Genomic DNA, 14816 nt, shown 5'->3' with positions numbered 1-14816 from the left:
TGTATCAAGTGACTAAATTCTGGACAGTAGGATGAAGTCGTTGGGTAGAACTTCTGAGAAGCCTCCTTAAAAGAGAGAACAGAGGCCTGACCTGTGGTGGCGCAGTGGATAAAGCGCTGACCTAGAACACTGAGGTCAGTGGTTCAAATCCCTGGGCTTGCCTGGTCAAGGCACATATGGGAATTGATGTTTCCTGCTCCTCCCCCCTTCTCTTTCTCTCTCTCTTCTCTAAAATGAATAAAATCTTTAAAAAACAAACAGGCCCTGGCCGGTTGGCTCAGTGGTGGAGCGTCGGCCTGGCGTGCAGAAGTCCCGGGTTCGATTCCCGGCCAGGGCACATAGGAGAAGCGCCCATCTGCTTCTCCACCCCTCCCCCTCTCCTTCCTCTCTGTCTCTCTCTCTTCCCCTCCTGCGGCGGGGCTCCATTGGAGCAAAGATGGCCCGGGCGCTGGGGATGGCTCCTTGGCCTCTGCCCCAGGCGCTAGAGTGGCTCTGGTTGCGGCAGATCGACGCCCCCTGGTGGGCAGAGCGTTGCCCCTGGTGGGCGTGCCGGGTGGATCCCGGTCGGGCGCATGCGGGAGTCTGTCTGACTGTCTCTCCCCATTTCCAGCTTCAGAAAAATACAAAAAAAAAAAAAAAGAGAGAGAGAGAGCTAGATCACAGCCACTTTGATTTTGTCCTTCCTTTTATTCCTCCATGAGCCCAGATATAATGGCTGGAGTCCCAGCAGCCATCTTGTCCCTTTGAGGGTAGAAAGCCACAGGAAGGATAGGGGTGCAGATAATAGGACCTTATGACACTGGGAAGCTGCCATACTTGCCCTAAAAGTCTCAGGGTTTATTCTATACGAGAAAAAAATTAGTTTGTTTTCACATTTTCTTAAACATAAAGGTATACAACTAAAAATTTTTGGCGATCCTTGGTTTATGAGAGAGGACAGAGCATCCAGGATTGATGGTGGAGAATGAATAGCAAAGGGAAAACAAACCAGGTTACAAGAGGATTAGAGAGCATTTAGGGAGAAGGCGGACTCTCCTTCAGAACTGCACCAGCCTTCACTAAGGAAAAAATCAAACATGACTGCTCAGGGTCTCTTTCTCGCATAAGATCCTTGGGGTGCCCGAGTGCTGTCTTGATCAAGTGAAAATAAAACTCCTTCATGATCAGGCACGGGCTACCTTTCTGCTCTCATTCTCTGCCTGCCACCACGCCCCCTTTCTTTTGTGCCACTTTCTTTTGAAGACCTGCTCAAACAGCGATTCTTTATCAAAAAGACAAAGTCAAGTGGAAAAACCAGAGTGATAAAAGAAGGTGGCATTAGTCACAAGCTCCTGCTTGTGAGCCAGAACAAGTAGTCATCTTACTGACCAGTGCAGATAAATGTTCTGCCTTTCTACTTGGCTTTGTCTACCACCACCCGGTGGGGTTAGGGGGGCCCCTTTTACAACCTCAGGATGATGGAAATCCATGCTCCCCATTTGGTCTTTGCTGGCATGGCTGGGGGTGGATTTGTGTGGTGCTTTACTGGAGCATAGGAGTTAATGTTTTCTCTTGCTAGGTCTCCTCTTTCTGGGTCTTTTAGCTACAGAAAAGAGGCTTTCGTTAGAGTTTTTTGTTTTGTTTTGTTTTTTGGGTTTTGTTTTGTTTTGTTTTTGCTTTTTGTCTCCCCTATTGATGTAAGTTGTTGGCTTCTTCAGCTCCAAGTGTGAACTATATCAGGAGAAAAGAAAAACAAAACGAAACAAAATCAAAAACCTCACCACCATGTTTTCATCAAGTCCAAGGTCCCTAGCTAGTCTTCCTTTTCCTCTCTACCTTTCATAGCCATCTTATATTTTCTTATCTATAGTTCCCAGGAATTAATTATATTTATCAGCAGTAGGAAAAAAGTAGAGCTATACCACCTTCTTGGAGGTGGAAGTCTGACACGACACATCTTGATTTTAAGCTTAAATCAGGCTCAGAAAGGGTCACCTAGTTAGAAGCGGGAAGATCAGAAAAGGGTTTAAGAATAAGGGTTCTGGAGCGAGATGGACTGGGGTTGGCTCCCAGATCTACCCCTCTAAATATTATCAGGAAACCTTCTTCTTTTTTACTACAGACACCTTTGAGAATCTGTGAAAGCTATGATTCCCTCTTTTGAAAAGCTTACTGATGTAATACATACAACATTTTGCACATCATGGCAAAGAATCACATCCTGAAAGGTCATTCATTGGTTCAAAAATTGGATCAAAGGGCTCTGAGGCCAGGCAATGAGGAGAGAACAATTGTGCGGCCATCACGGTAGTGTCAAGAGCAGTGGTTAAGCTAGAAGATACCGCTCTTCTCATTCAGGCTCTATTGCTGTGATGGCGAACCTATGACACGTGTGTCAGCACTGACATGCTTAGCCATTTTCGATGACAGGCGGCCACATACCAGAGAAGTATGGGACCAGGACCGCATGCTGATAAGGACGTTTCATCCTCGGCTCCTGCACGGCTAGGTGTAGTAGCCGAGGATAAAACATTTGCTGTGGTGTAGACACTCTGTGCCGGAGGTCTGTAGGCCAAAACAACAGAACTCCGGCACAGAGCATCTAGTTCTGGGACTTCCGGTTAGGCCATTTTTCTTGAAGTGACACACCACTCGAGTTATGCTCGGTTTTTTTGCAAATTTTGACACACCGAGCTCAAAAGATTGCCCATCGCCTAACCAGGTAGTGGCGCAGTGGATAAAGCGTCGGACTGGGATGCTGAGGACCCAGGTTCAAGACTCCGAGGTCGCCAGCTTGAGCATGGGCTCATCTGGTTTGAGCAATAGCTCACCAGCTTGGATCCAAGGTCGCTGACTCAAGCAAGGGGTTACTCGGTCTGCTGAAGGCCCACGGTCAAGGCACATATGAGAAAGCAATCAATGAACAGCTAAGGTGTCGCAACACTCAACGGAAAACTAATGATTGATGCTTCTCATCTCTCCGTCCCTGTCTATCCCTCACTCTGACTCACTCTCTGTCTCTGTAAATAAATAAATAAATAAAAATTAAAAAAAAAAAAAGATTGCCCATCATTGCTCTATTGTCTTCTCCCCTCCCCCATCTCTATCAGGTGTGACTGTCCTGGCCAGGCAGCTCTATTGGGCTCCTCTCTAGGTTAGGACACTTTCTGCTAATTGTCAGTGCCCATGCTGCCCGGGCTGTAGCAATTCTACCAGGGAACTCTGGCTCCAGGACAAGTGACAGCACATGGACTTTAGGGACTGACTTAAGCATATCAGTATACCCTGAGCCAGGTGCAGAGGTGAAAACCCAATTTAGAGAAATGTAAGGCAGCAAAAAGAGAGGGGGGCGGGTAGGAAGACCACGGAGAATAGAAGAAAGGACAGTCAGGTAACTGATTTCTGTTCTGGCTTTTATAAGCTGTGTGGCCTCAACCAGGTCACTGATGTCTTGAAACCTCAATTTCGTCATCTGTAAAATGCAGTTAATTCTCACCCTGCTTATATCACGTGATTTTCTTAAAAAGCAAATAAGATCATGTAAGTGGAGACTCTATGTGAATTGGAAAATGCTACACCAATATTATGTTTAGATCTGATGAGAGATTGTACACCTCACCCAGAAGTAGAATTTGATGTACAGAATTGCTATTTTTCTGTAAAAGATATTTATATAAAAAGGCCTGATGGGGCCTGACCAGGCAGTGGTGCAGTGAATAGAGGGTCAGAATGGGACACAGAGGACCCAGGTTCGAAACCCCGAGGTGACTAGCTTGACCACAGGCTCATCTTGTTTGAGCAAGGCTCACCAGCTTGGACCCAAGGTCGCTGGCTTGAGCAAAGGATCACTCGGTCTGCTGTAGCCTCCTAGTCAAGGCACATATGAGAAAGCAGTCACTAAACAACTAAGGTGCTGCAACGAAGAATTGATGCTTCTCATCTCTCTCCCTTCCTGTCTGTCTGTCTCTCTCTCTGCCTCTTTCTGTCTCTGTCACACACATACAAAAAAGACCTGATAGGAAAACCTATAAAAGTTCTATGGTAAAACCATGACCTATTGCAGTTTTCTGGATTTAGAAACAATATCCTAGGGGTACATGGGCATTCCCCGTAACAGAAACACATACCTGTCATTGGAGCAGATGGCTGAGCTGAAAAAAAAAAAAAATGGAGTGTAATAAAAGGTGTCTATAAAACCAGTCAAATAAAACATTAAGTATTACGAAAATCGCTCAATGTTTTCATTGTCTTTTAGGAGTTTGTTTGGTATGCGGAGGTAAAATGATAATGATAAATTTCAAAAGCAGCCTCTCTGAACTACTTCCTCTGGGAATTCTGAACACTTGGTCGCATTCTGATAGCCTACTAGGTGAAGAATGACTACGCAGAGCAGATGGTTTAATGCTATTGTGACTTAGAGATAAGCGTGTAGTGGTGGCAGTTCTGAGCAAGAACCAATGAGTCTCTTGGCAAGTTCAGGAAGGAGGCAATCCTTTGAAATGCCTGCAGGCACAAGTGGCACATGCTTTTCCAGTGATTCGGCAGGTTAATAATTAATAACCTCTTGAGATTGTGCAAATGATTATGCAAGAGCCCACATTACACTGATTTCTTCACTCCCGATGCACTACAGCCTAAGTGTTCTGTTACCAAATAGGCTTTGCAGCTAATCTAGAGTTTCTGCATTTATAAAATTGCTGTGAACTGACCAAAGTTATTTTATCGTTGACAAACACTTGGTTTCATTGCGGGTAGAAGGGAGAAGTTAGAAATAGGTGAGAACTCAAGGGCTCCCTGCAGCCTTGCTACCCAGGAATATTTAACAATGAAAGTAAGCCTCAGACTGAATTCAGCTACATACACAAATATGTATTAGCAAACCATCATTGGCTACCTCTCTAGGAAGGTGAAGACTCTGCTCTGGGTTCTTTCACATACTCTGAAAGTATTTTGCAAAAAAATGTTCACTCCGGGAAAATGTGACAATTTCTAGCGGTAGGATTCAGTTAATCTGAGCTCAAAGGTCAGAATCTTCTAACAGTGGCTAAACACAGGATACTGTGTTAGGTTAAGGGCTCCACTCTCTTAGAAACTAATTAGCACATATATCAAGCACCAATCATTTCACTAATGAAAATTGCATTTTTGACCTCCATGATGTCAATTAAACAGAACTTCTGGAGTCCAGCAAAGTATAAATATGTCAGAAACTGCCTAGGGGTGCGGTCTTTTGATAAGAGCTTTCTAAATGCTACCATTACACAAGAAAACTCTATAGCGATAACCTCAAAGTTCATTGAATCTAATTAGCACACATCTGTATTATATGTGCTAAGATATGTATTTCCATGGGTTTGAAGTACAAATTAAGTATAGCTTTTAAAATGGTCATCATCATCGTTTTTCTGACACTAACTACATAAACCCACCTAAAGACATTATTTTTAAGTCAATGAACCTGTCTGTTAGGTGATTTCGTACTTTTTGTTCAATGAACAATTAAAATAGTTTATTATAATTAAAGTAATAACTTATGTTTGATGAAGTGTCTAACTTTCAAGTCTTGTGATATAATTTGGTATCTACTTATGTATGAAACTGAGTGATTTTGGAGCTTGGATTGGAAAATAATGTCAAAATGAGAGTGAAGTTGTCCAGAATTTCTAAGCAAACAAGCCTTGGGTAAGAACTAAAATGTAAAGTGCTTTGCTGTAAATTTTTCTTTTTTAAAAACTTAAGAATTGGAGCCTGACCAGGCGGTGGTGCAGTGGATAGAGCATCAGACTGGGATGACGAGGACCCAGGTTCGAGACTCCGAGGTTGCCAGCTTGAGCAAGGGCTCATCTGGTTTGAGCAAAGGTCACCAGCTTGGACCCAAGGTAGCTGGCTCAAGCAAGGGGTTACTCGGTCTGCTGAAGGCCCACGGTCAAGGCACATATGAGAAAGCAATCAATGAACAACTAAGGTGTCGCAATGATAAACTGATGATTGATGCTTCTCATCTCTCTCCCTTCCTGTCTGTCTGTCCCTCTCTCTGACTCTCTCTCTGTCTCTGTAAAAAACAAACAAACAAAAAAAACTTAAGAATTGGAGATGAACGTTTTTATCGGCTTGGAATTGATTACTGAAACTAACTGTTCAGGATAAAACTGCTCTCTCAAGAGGTGCAATCTACCCACATTTATTTGTACCATTTTCATGTGCAGGAAGTGTTTCTCAGCAGTTTAAGTGGAAGTTTATGTTGATGTTTAGATTCCGTAACAAACATTTTTAGCCTTGTTTGGTAGTCAGGCACTGAAAACACTACAGATTTTATTTCCCAAATTCACAATCACCCGAGTCTCAGTTCTTGAATATTACATATTAAGGAGTTTATTTATTGAATCACTCTCTCCCTCACAGGTATTGACTGAGTAGCAAATATGGATCAGACACAGTAAGCTACAGGTGTGAAAAACACACTCCCTGCCTCAAGAATGTCATAGTCTAGTGGCAGAGACCGAAATGGCCAGTGTAATGGCAGCAGGTGACAAAGTGGTTTAGAGACTGGGTACTGCTGGATTCGGACTCGGTCATTACTTAACCTCTCTGTGGTTCCGTATTCCCAGCTGTAAAATGGGTATGATAATATTACCCCACTCACAGGGTTGTTAGGAAGACTAAAGGCATTCATTCCTTCCCACAGAAAGCTCAGAATAGTGTGTGGTTCATAGCAGTAAATGCACTGGACAAGGTGTGTTGGCTATGATTGTTAAGTGGATGGTGCTTTGGAAGCTGCTTTCTGCAAAAGCGTCCTCTCTTCAGCTTAAGTCAGTCCAGATGCCAATTCCTGCTAAACTGAGTTCTTTCCTAACTTTCTTATCTACTGATTTCCCTGCATTCCCAAGATCATGAGTTTGTTTCAGGCTTGTTATTTCATACTTGTTTTCTGACACAGTCATGTCTTCAGCTGTATCTGTGAGACCTTCAGATCCCTAATTTGAAAATCTTACATGATTATCTCTGATTATCTCCTTCTGCTGATCAAGATGTCCTTCAATGTCTTTCATCATCATGAGTATGAAATGCAAACTCTTTTGTCTAGCATGACAAACAGGACCTCTCAGAGCTGAGGTTATCTTGGGACACTTTTGGATTCTGAGATTCCTTATTAATGTACAAAAATTGATAACTATTAAAATAAAAATCGCAAAATGGTGGTATATTTAACATGTTTGCAGCATGTAATTAAACATAAAATTCAAATACATATAAATATTATGTATTATGGACTTATGAACACAAAAGCATACAAATACAATTGTGTGATCCACAAGATAACTGGTGGAACCATGCGGTTGTTAATTCATAGTTGATGTGGTTCTGCGTTTGGTACACAGACTGACAGCCATATGGTGACTGGAACATCTTTCTCTTTCCATTTCTTCAGTGGACTACTCTGTATTCATTAGAAATGCTTTTGACTGGAACTAACAGTTTATACAATATCAGTTTATTATGTCTTATGATTCTATAGTCTGGACTGGGATTGCTAGACATTTGCATGGGCTGGAAAGTCCAAGATGGCTTCCTCGGTCCATATGTTTGGTACCTTTGCTAGGAGGGCTGGGCAGCTGGTGGATGGCCAGGTATCTCTTTCTCCATGTGGCCTCTTACCTGGCTAGCTTGGGCTTTCTCACAGCATCATGGTCGCAGGGTGTTGAGACTTCTTATCTGGTATTGGTTTCAAAGAGAGGGAGCCTGTCTTTCAGACTAGTCTTAGAAGGGGCACTGTGTCATTTCAACCATGTTCTATTGGTGAAAGATTGCCCAGATTCAAGAAGAGAGAAAATAGAGTAGATTCCATCCCAGCTCTTGAGATGAGGAGTAGCATGTGAGTACAGTGAGGAAAGGAAGGGCCCACGGCATCTTTGAAGATTTAATACCACATTCATATAATGTCCACCTCAAGGTATTTGCTGGCCTTGGTTCAGTAGTTCTGCCCTGAGAACTTTTGCTCTTCTTCTCATTGTTGAAAGGTGATGGTGTCACCTCTAACAATTTTATCTTCTCCCGATCGTGTTCAAAGGTAGGAAACAGGAGTGGTGAGGGTCAGAGTGGTTCTCCTTGGGCACTTCTTTGTAACGTTTTTCTCACACCTCCCCATCAGATTTCTTTTTATGTTTCTTTGCTCAGAATTGGATCACATATCCACCCTTAAGCAAGGATGGGCCCTTTTCCTAAGATGTAATTACGGTAAATCTATATCCTAAACAAAATTAGACTGTGACAGTAAAGTGGAAAGGGGGAACGGATTTTGTGAGAGCAAGCAATGATGTTGGCCATATTCTGTAAGTAAAAATACAGAACCAAACTTGTTGATGATGCCAAAAGTTCAAGGAGTCCTACTGCCCTCCTCATCCCTGGTCTCCATAACAAAGCATGTGGTGATTTTTGCCTTAAGAACCCTTTGACTGGCCCTGGCCGGTTGGCTCAGTGGTAGAGTGTTGGCCTGGCATGCAGGAGTCCCAGGTTCGATTCCCGGGCAGGGCACACAGGAGAAGCACCCATCTGCTTCTCCGCCCTTCCTCCTCTCCTTCCTCTCTGTCTCTCTCTCCCCCTCCCGCAGCCAAGGCTCCATTGGAGCAAAGTTGGCCCAGGTGCTGAGGATGGCCTCTGCCTCAAGCGCTAGAATGGCCCTGGTTGAAACAGAGCAATGCCCCAGATGGGCAGAGCATCGCCCCCTGGTGGGCATGCTGGGTGGATCCTGGTCGGGCGCATGCGAGAGTTTGTCTGACTGCCTCCCCGTTTCCAACTTCAGAAAAAAAAAAAAAAAAAAGAACCCTTTGACTCTAGTGGGAGGAACTATACAGTCAGAAGGCAAAGAGCATGAATTCAGGAAAGGGTGCAGAAATGGGGCCAAAATATTAAATCTAAAATCTTTTCAAATCTATAGTATAGGCGTTCTGAAATACTCGCATTTCCTTACCCACTGCAAGCCCACAAGTCTCCTTGTCTTTACTGCTGATCTGAGTATCGGTCACATCTTCCTCATGACTTCACTGACCGTTCTTCAGGATTCAGCTCAAAAGGCATTTCTTCCCTGAGGCCTTCTTTTATTCTCTGGTTGGATTAGTGGTCTTTAGTACCTTCTATTCTGGTACCCTGAGCTTTTTACCATTATGACCATCATTTTATCTTATTTATTTATTTATTGACAGAGACAGAGAGTCAGAGAGAGGGACAGATAGGGATAGACAGGAAGGGAGAGAGATGAGAAGTATTAATTTTGTTGCAGCTCATTAGTTGTTCATTGATTGCTTTCTCATATGTGCCTTGAGCAGGGGGGCTACAGCAGACCGAGTGACCCCTTGCTCAAGCCAGCGACCTTTGGGCTCAAGCCAGCAATCATGGGGTCATGTCTATGATCCCATGCTCAAGCCAGTGACCCCTTGCTCAAGCTGGTGAGCCTATGCCCAAGCCAGATGAACCTGCGCTCAAGCCGACAGCCTCGGGGTTTTGAACCTGAGTTGTCAGCATCCCAGTCTGATGCTCTATTCACTGCACCACTGCCTGGTCCAGCTTATCATATCTATTAATATTATTTGTTTATTTAGTAATGTTTCACATTAGATCATACAAACAAGCCTAGTGCCCTTCAGTTAAGTCTGGGATTACATTTTCTGAGTTCTGATGTCTTCATTGCTTAACAAAGTATTTGGGTCAGAGCAGAGGATTAAACATTGTTTGAATAAATAGATGGATAGAGGTTAAAATTAGATCCTAAAGGCAGTGCAAAGGTATTTGGGTAATTTAAAATGTGATCATCTTGGCCTTGACTGGTTTGCTTAGCTGGTGAGAAGGTAATACCAAAACACCAAGGTTGTGGGTTCGATCCCCAGTAAGGGCCTATATGGGAAGCGACCAATGAATGTACAATTAAGTGGAACAACAATTGAACACTTCCCTGTCTCTCTCTCTCTCTCTCCTTTCCTCTCTCTGGCTCTCTAAAATTAATCAATTTAAAAAAAATGTGATCATTCTTCTCATATTTTTGGAGGGGGGAATATTTTAGTAACAGTGGAGGGTGTAGTAGAATGGGATAATATTAGAAAGACAAGAAGATGAAGAAAATGAAATAATCCCCCATGAAATAAGAAATACAACGAAAATAATGTCAGTGATGGGCATGAGAACACAGCCGATTCAGGAGGTGTTTAGGAGGTAAGTAGACCCCGGTGTCTACTAAGGTCTGAGGGGTAAAATAGAGGCAAACTCTTAGCTGATTTTTATTTCTGGCTTGAGTTACTATTGGAGATAGAGCCTTTACTGGAAATGTCCCAAGGGGACACACATTTTGGAATCCCATTTTAGAGTAATACGTGTGGGTGCCAGCAGAGCATCCATGAAGAGAGGAGAGGCAGTCTCGAGTCTCAATGATTGTAGCTTTGGTGAGAAATTGAAGCTTGATCACTAGATTTGGAAATCATCATGTGTTGATGAAGCCACAGAAATATATGTGTTCCCCAGCAGGAGAGAGAGAGAGGGGCAGAGGACAGAATTGGTAAGCACTTGCATTTGAACAATGAGTGGAAGAAAACAAACCTGTAAAGATGTTGAGAAGAAACAGCTGGACAAGCAGGCAGGAAACGGGGCGTATTAGTTTGCTGGGGGCTGCCATGACCGCTCAGGCTCCAGGTAGCCTTAGTTCAAACCTGGGTACCATCTCTTTCTGGATATGTGACCTTTGTGAAATACTTGAATACTTAATCTCTCCAATCCTCAAATTCTTTACCTGTAAAGTAAAGGTTAGACTAGCACTGCTAGGACTTGTCCCAAAATGTTGACAGTGATTATCTTTTAATGATAAGGTTGAGGATTCTTTTTTATTTTCTGCCTTTGACTTGTTTGTATTTCAGACTTTTTTTCTACCTAAAAGTAATACATATATAATACTTTTAATAATATATATTAATTTAAATACTATATGTTACTTATAATATATATTAATAATTTTAATAACATCTATATTGCCTTTGTAATTTTTTTGGTTATGCTTTTTCCAAAAGAAGTTATTCATGCTTTCTATAAACATGTGACATAACTGCGGATTCTACTGATACCATCAGGAATTGCAAACAAGGGAATGGGTTAGAGAAATAGATATTCTTATTTTCCCTTCTATTGAAGACAAGAAGCAGACACTGAGTACTGTTGGGTTCGAAGCTGACAAAGAAATAATCTGTGATTACAAGGACTTTACAATTGGTAGGGTAGAATTCCAAGAAAGAAATGTGTTACCCCAAGGTACTTCATGTCAGCATGGAGCAAACATTTAAAAAAAAAAAAAGGATAAATAGCCTGACCTGTGGTGGTGCAGTGGATAAAGCGTCGACCTGGAAATGCTGAGGTCGCTGGTTCGAAACCCTGGGCTTGCCTGGTCAAGGCACATATGGGAGTTGATGCTTCCAGCTCCTCCCCCCTTCTCTCTCTCTCTCTCTCCCTCTCTCTCTCCTCTCTAAAAATGAATAAAAAAAAAAAAAAAAAAAGATACGATAAATAAATTTAATGCTCCTGGGATTCTCTGAGGAGAGGGCACATGGGTCTGGAAGAATCCCAAAAAGTTTCCTGGAGGACCTAGCATCATGTGTGACCCTGAAAGGGTGGGTGGGTGCCCGCCACGAATTCACTCTATTGTCTCAGTGCTTGTTGGTCTGCTTCACAATGGAAGGAAAACTGGGAAAGAGATAAGGGCAGAGAATGCAGAATGATTGATTTACATGGAGAGGAATCTCCCTGTCCACTGCTTTAGTTACCGGGAACCTCCACAGCTACATGTCAACAAATTCAGGACTGTAGAAAGTTCCTGCTCCATCACAACTGGGAAATGCAGGGCTCGCATTAACCACATTTTTGATTCAGTTCAATTGTTCAATGTGTGTGTGTAGAGTTAGTAAAAATGGGAAAATGAAGATATTCAAGCTGTTTAACTGTGGCTCAAGTTGATTTTTATCGTTGCTCAATTTGGTAAGGGCTTTTTTTCTGTATTTTTCTGAAGTGAGAAGCAGGGAGGCAGAGAGACAGACTCCTGCATGCGCCTGATCGGGATCCACCCAGCAAGTCCACTAGGGGGCGATGCTCTGCCCATCTAGGGCATTACTCCCTTGCAGCCAGAGCCATTCTAGCACCTGAGGCAGAGGCCATGGAGCCATCCTCAGCACCTGGGTCAACTTTGCTCCAATGGTGCCTTGGCTGCAGGAGGGGAAGAGAGAGACAGAGAGAAAGGAGAAGGGGAAGGGGTGGAGAAGCAGATGGGCCCTTCTCTTGTGTGCCCTGGCCAGGAATTGAACCTGGGACTTGCACGTGCCTGGCCGATACGCTACCACTGAGCTAGCTGGCCAAGGCGGTAAGGGCTTAAATATTACCTTCCTTTTTTTCTAAGTCCTGAGTCGAGATTTCCTTTTTTTGTTTCCAACTGCAAATGGGCCTATTTTTTTTTTTTTTTTTTTGCATAGGTCTATGAACTACCTATGTGAATACACAGAAAATTATATTAAATCAAATATACAACTATGTGTGAAACAATGTCTTTATCAATGGTATCAAACTTCTCTTTTAACGAGAGTCCCAAAAGGCGATCTTGACAAATTTTTAAAATTGTCAAGTTGCAATATGTGGAAGTTTACATGTCTGTGATTTCATTGTGATGGATGCTAAACCATGAGTTTGAACTTGGCAATACTGAATTCAGCCTCTCAATTTCACAGGAGGTTAAGGATTAAATCATAAACACTAAAGGCAAACATAATTAAAATCAACCTTAGTGATGCATGATAACAAAGACCACCAGTTAAACAGTCTACCAGGGAAAGAAATACCTCAAACCTGGCTACTAACAATGTAAACATCTGTCTTTGCCATAAATATGGAAAAGACAGTCTTTGTTATCAATTAGGCATTTACTTGTCTCAGTCAGTGTGTTTTGGTGAGAAAGGAAACATATACATGCTGTCTAGAGGAACTTGGGCAAATTTAGTAAAAAAAAAAGAAACTTACTTCTCTATTTTTAAGAACAGGAAGTAGTAGTGACATCACCCTCAGCTAAAATCTAGCTTGTTTATTTCAATTTATTAGGTAATACAATGCCTTCTTCAGAGTTATGAAGTAACTAGGAGAATTAAGTAAAATTTCCTTCTGAATCTCATCCAACACAATTTTACTAAACACCTATTATGTGCTAGGTGCTGGGGATAAAATAACGAGTGGAGGGAAAGGGATCCCTGTCATCCAAGAATTTGGACTTAAGTGAGGGAGAGAAATAGAAGTTAAAGAATAATAAAACTGGCCCTGGCCTGTTGGCTCAGTGATAGAGCGTCAGCCCGGCATGTGGATATCCCAGGTTTGATCCCCAATCAGAGTAAACAGGAGAAGCAACCATCTGCTTCTCCACCCCTACACCTCCTGTTTCTCTCTCCCCCCCTCTCCCCCTCCCCTCTTCTCCTCTCCTCCTGCAGCCATGGCTCGATTAGAGGGAGTTGGCCCTGGGTGCTGAGGATGGCTCCATGGCCTCTGCTAAATAAATGGCTCCAGTTGCAACAGAGCAAGGGCCCCAGATGGGCAGAGCATTGCCTTCTAGTGGGCTTTCTGGGTGGATCCGAGTCAGGGCACATGCAGGAGTCTGTTTCTGCCTCCCCTTATCTCACTAAAATTAAAAAAAAGAGAATAATAAAACTATAGTGGTAGTAAGTGCTAATGAATAGAGGGACATGTGCCAAGAGAACCTATCATAAAAGATCTTCTCAGAGGAGCTCAGGGAAAGCATGCCTGTTGGGAATCACCTATCTGATCTTGGACCCTCTATAACTTGGGTTGGGGAACTTTGGTTAAAAAGCGCTGAGCATGAAGGGTGATGTGAATGTGCTCCCCTGTTGCAAACACAAGGATATAGGTTTCTTGGAGGCAAACACTAAGAAACTTCTGTGAGTGACCTTTGTGCAAACACAGAGGAATGCATGTGAATGGGCTTTAAGAAATTAGTTTAGAGGTTTGTAGATTGCCCTTCCCTTTGTGCTTGTTAATGTACTTATCACCTGATCTCCCTCCCCTGCAATCCTGGTACCTTTGTTCTGCTTCTTATCAATAAAAGCTCTGGGAGCAGGGGACTCGGGAAGTTAGTCTCTCTCGACTGCCTCTCCTTCTTCTCTTGACAGCACTTTGTGTCTTGAGCAGTTTTTCCACATGACACCAGTAGTTCACAGAGAGCTGGGGGACTACACATGCCCATCAAGTAAGTTCTGATTTACCCAAGGAAGAGTAAGAGCTGGCTGGCTAAAGAAGAAAGAAAGGTCAGAGGAAGGGAAGTACATCCTGGGAAGGGCTCTGTGCAGAAAGAATAGAGGGGCATTTTCTAGGCTCTCAGAGAAGGCTCTCTGCAGGAGAAGAGGGGAAGTCCAATAGAAAGTAATGGGAAATGGAGGCTTGAAGACATGCTGAGGGGTCTGGTCCCTATCCTCTATCTCAAGAGCAGTGAGAAGCCATTGAAAGATTTCAATCAGAAGGTTGCCATAACCAGGTTTGCATTTTGAAATGCTGACATCGGCTCTGGTTTCAGAAACTGAGTAGAAGAAGGTCAGAATGTCCCTGATGGAGGGTGAGTGGTCGGAGGACTTCTGCTCGGGTGATGGCAATGACACAGGCAACGTGGCTGAGGAGGAGGAAATGGGGAGAAGCAGGTTTTGAACTCAACTTTCCTCCGTCTTATGGTGGCTCCAGCTTTGCCAACACTATTGGTGGTCAAGAAGATGCCCAGCTCTCCTAACTTTCCTGCCCTTCCTGCATCCGAAACCTAAGAGCTGAGG

Source organism: Saccopteryx leptura, chromosome 10 (genome assembly GCF_036850995.1).
Source record: "Saccopteryx leptura isolate mSacLep1 chromosome 10, mSacLep1_pri_phased_curated, whole genome shotgun sequence".
NCBI classification, from domain to species: Eukaryota; Metazoa; Chordata; class Mammalia; order Chiroptera; family Emballonuridae; genus Saccopteryx; species Saccopteryx leptura.
The sequence above is the reverse complement of the archived record's forward strand: the minus strand, read 5'-3'. Positions refer to the sequence as shown.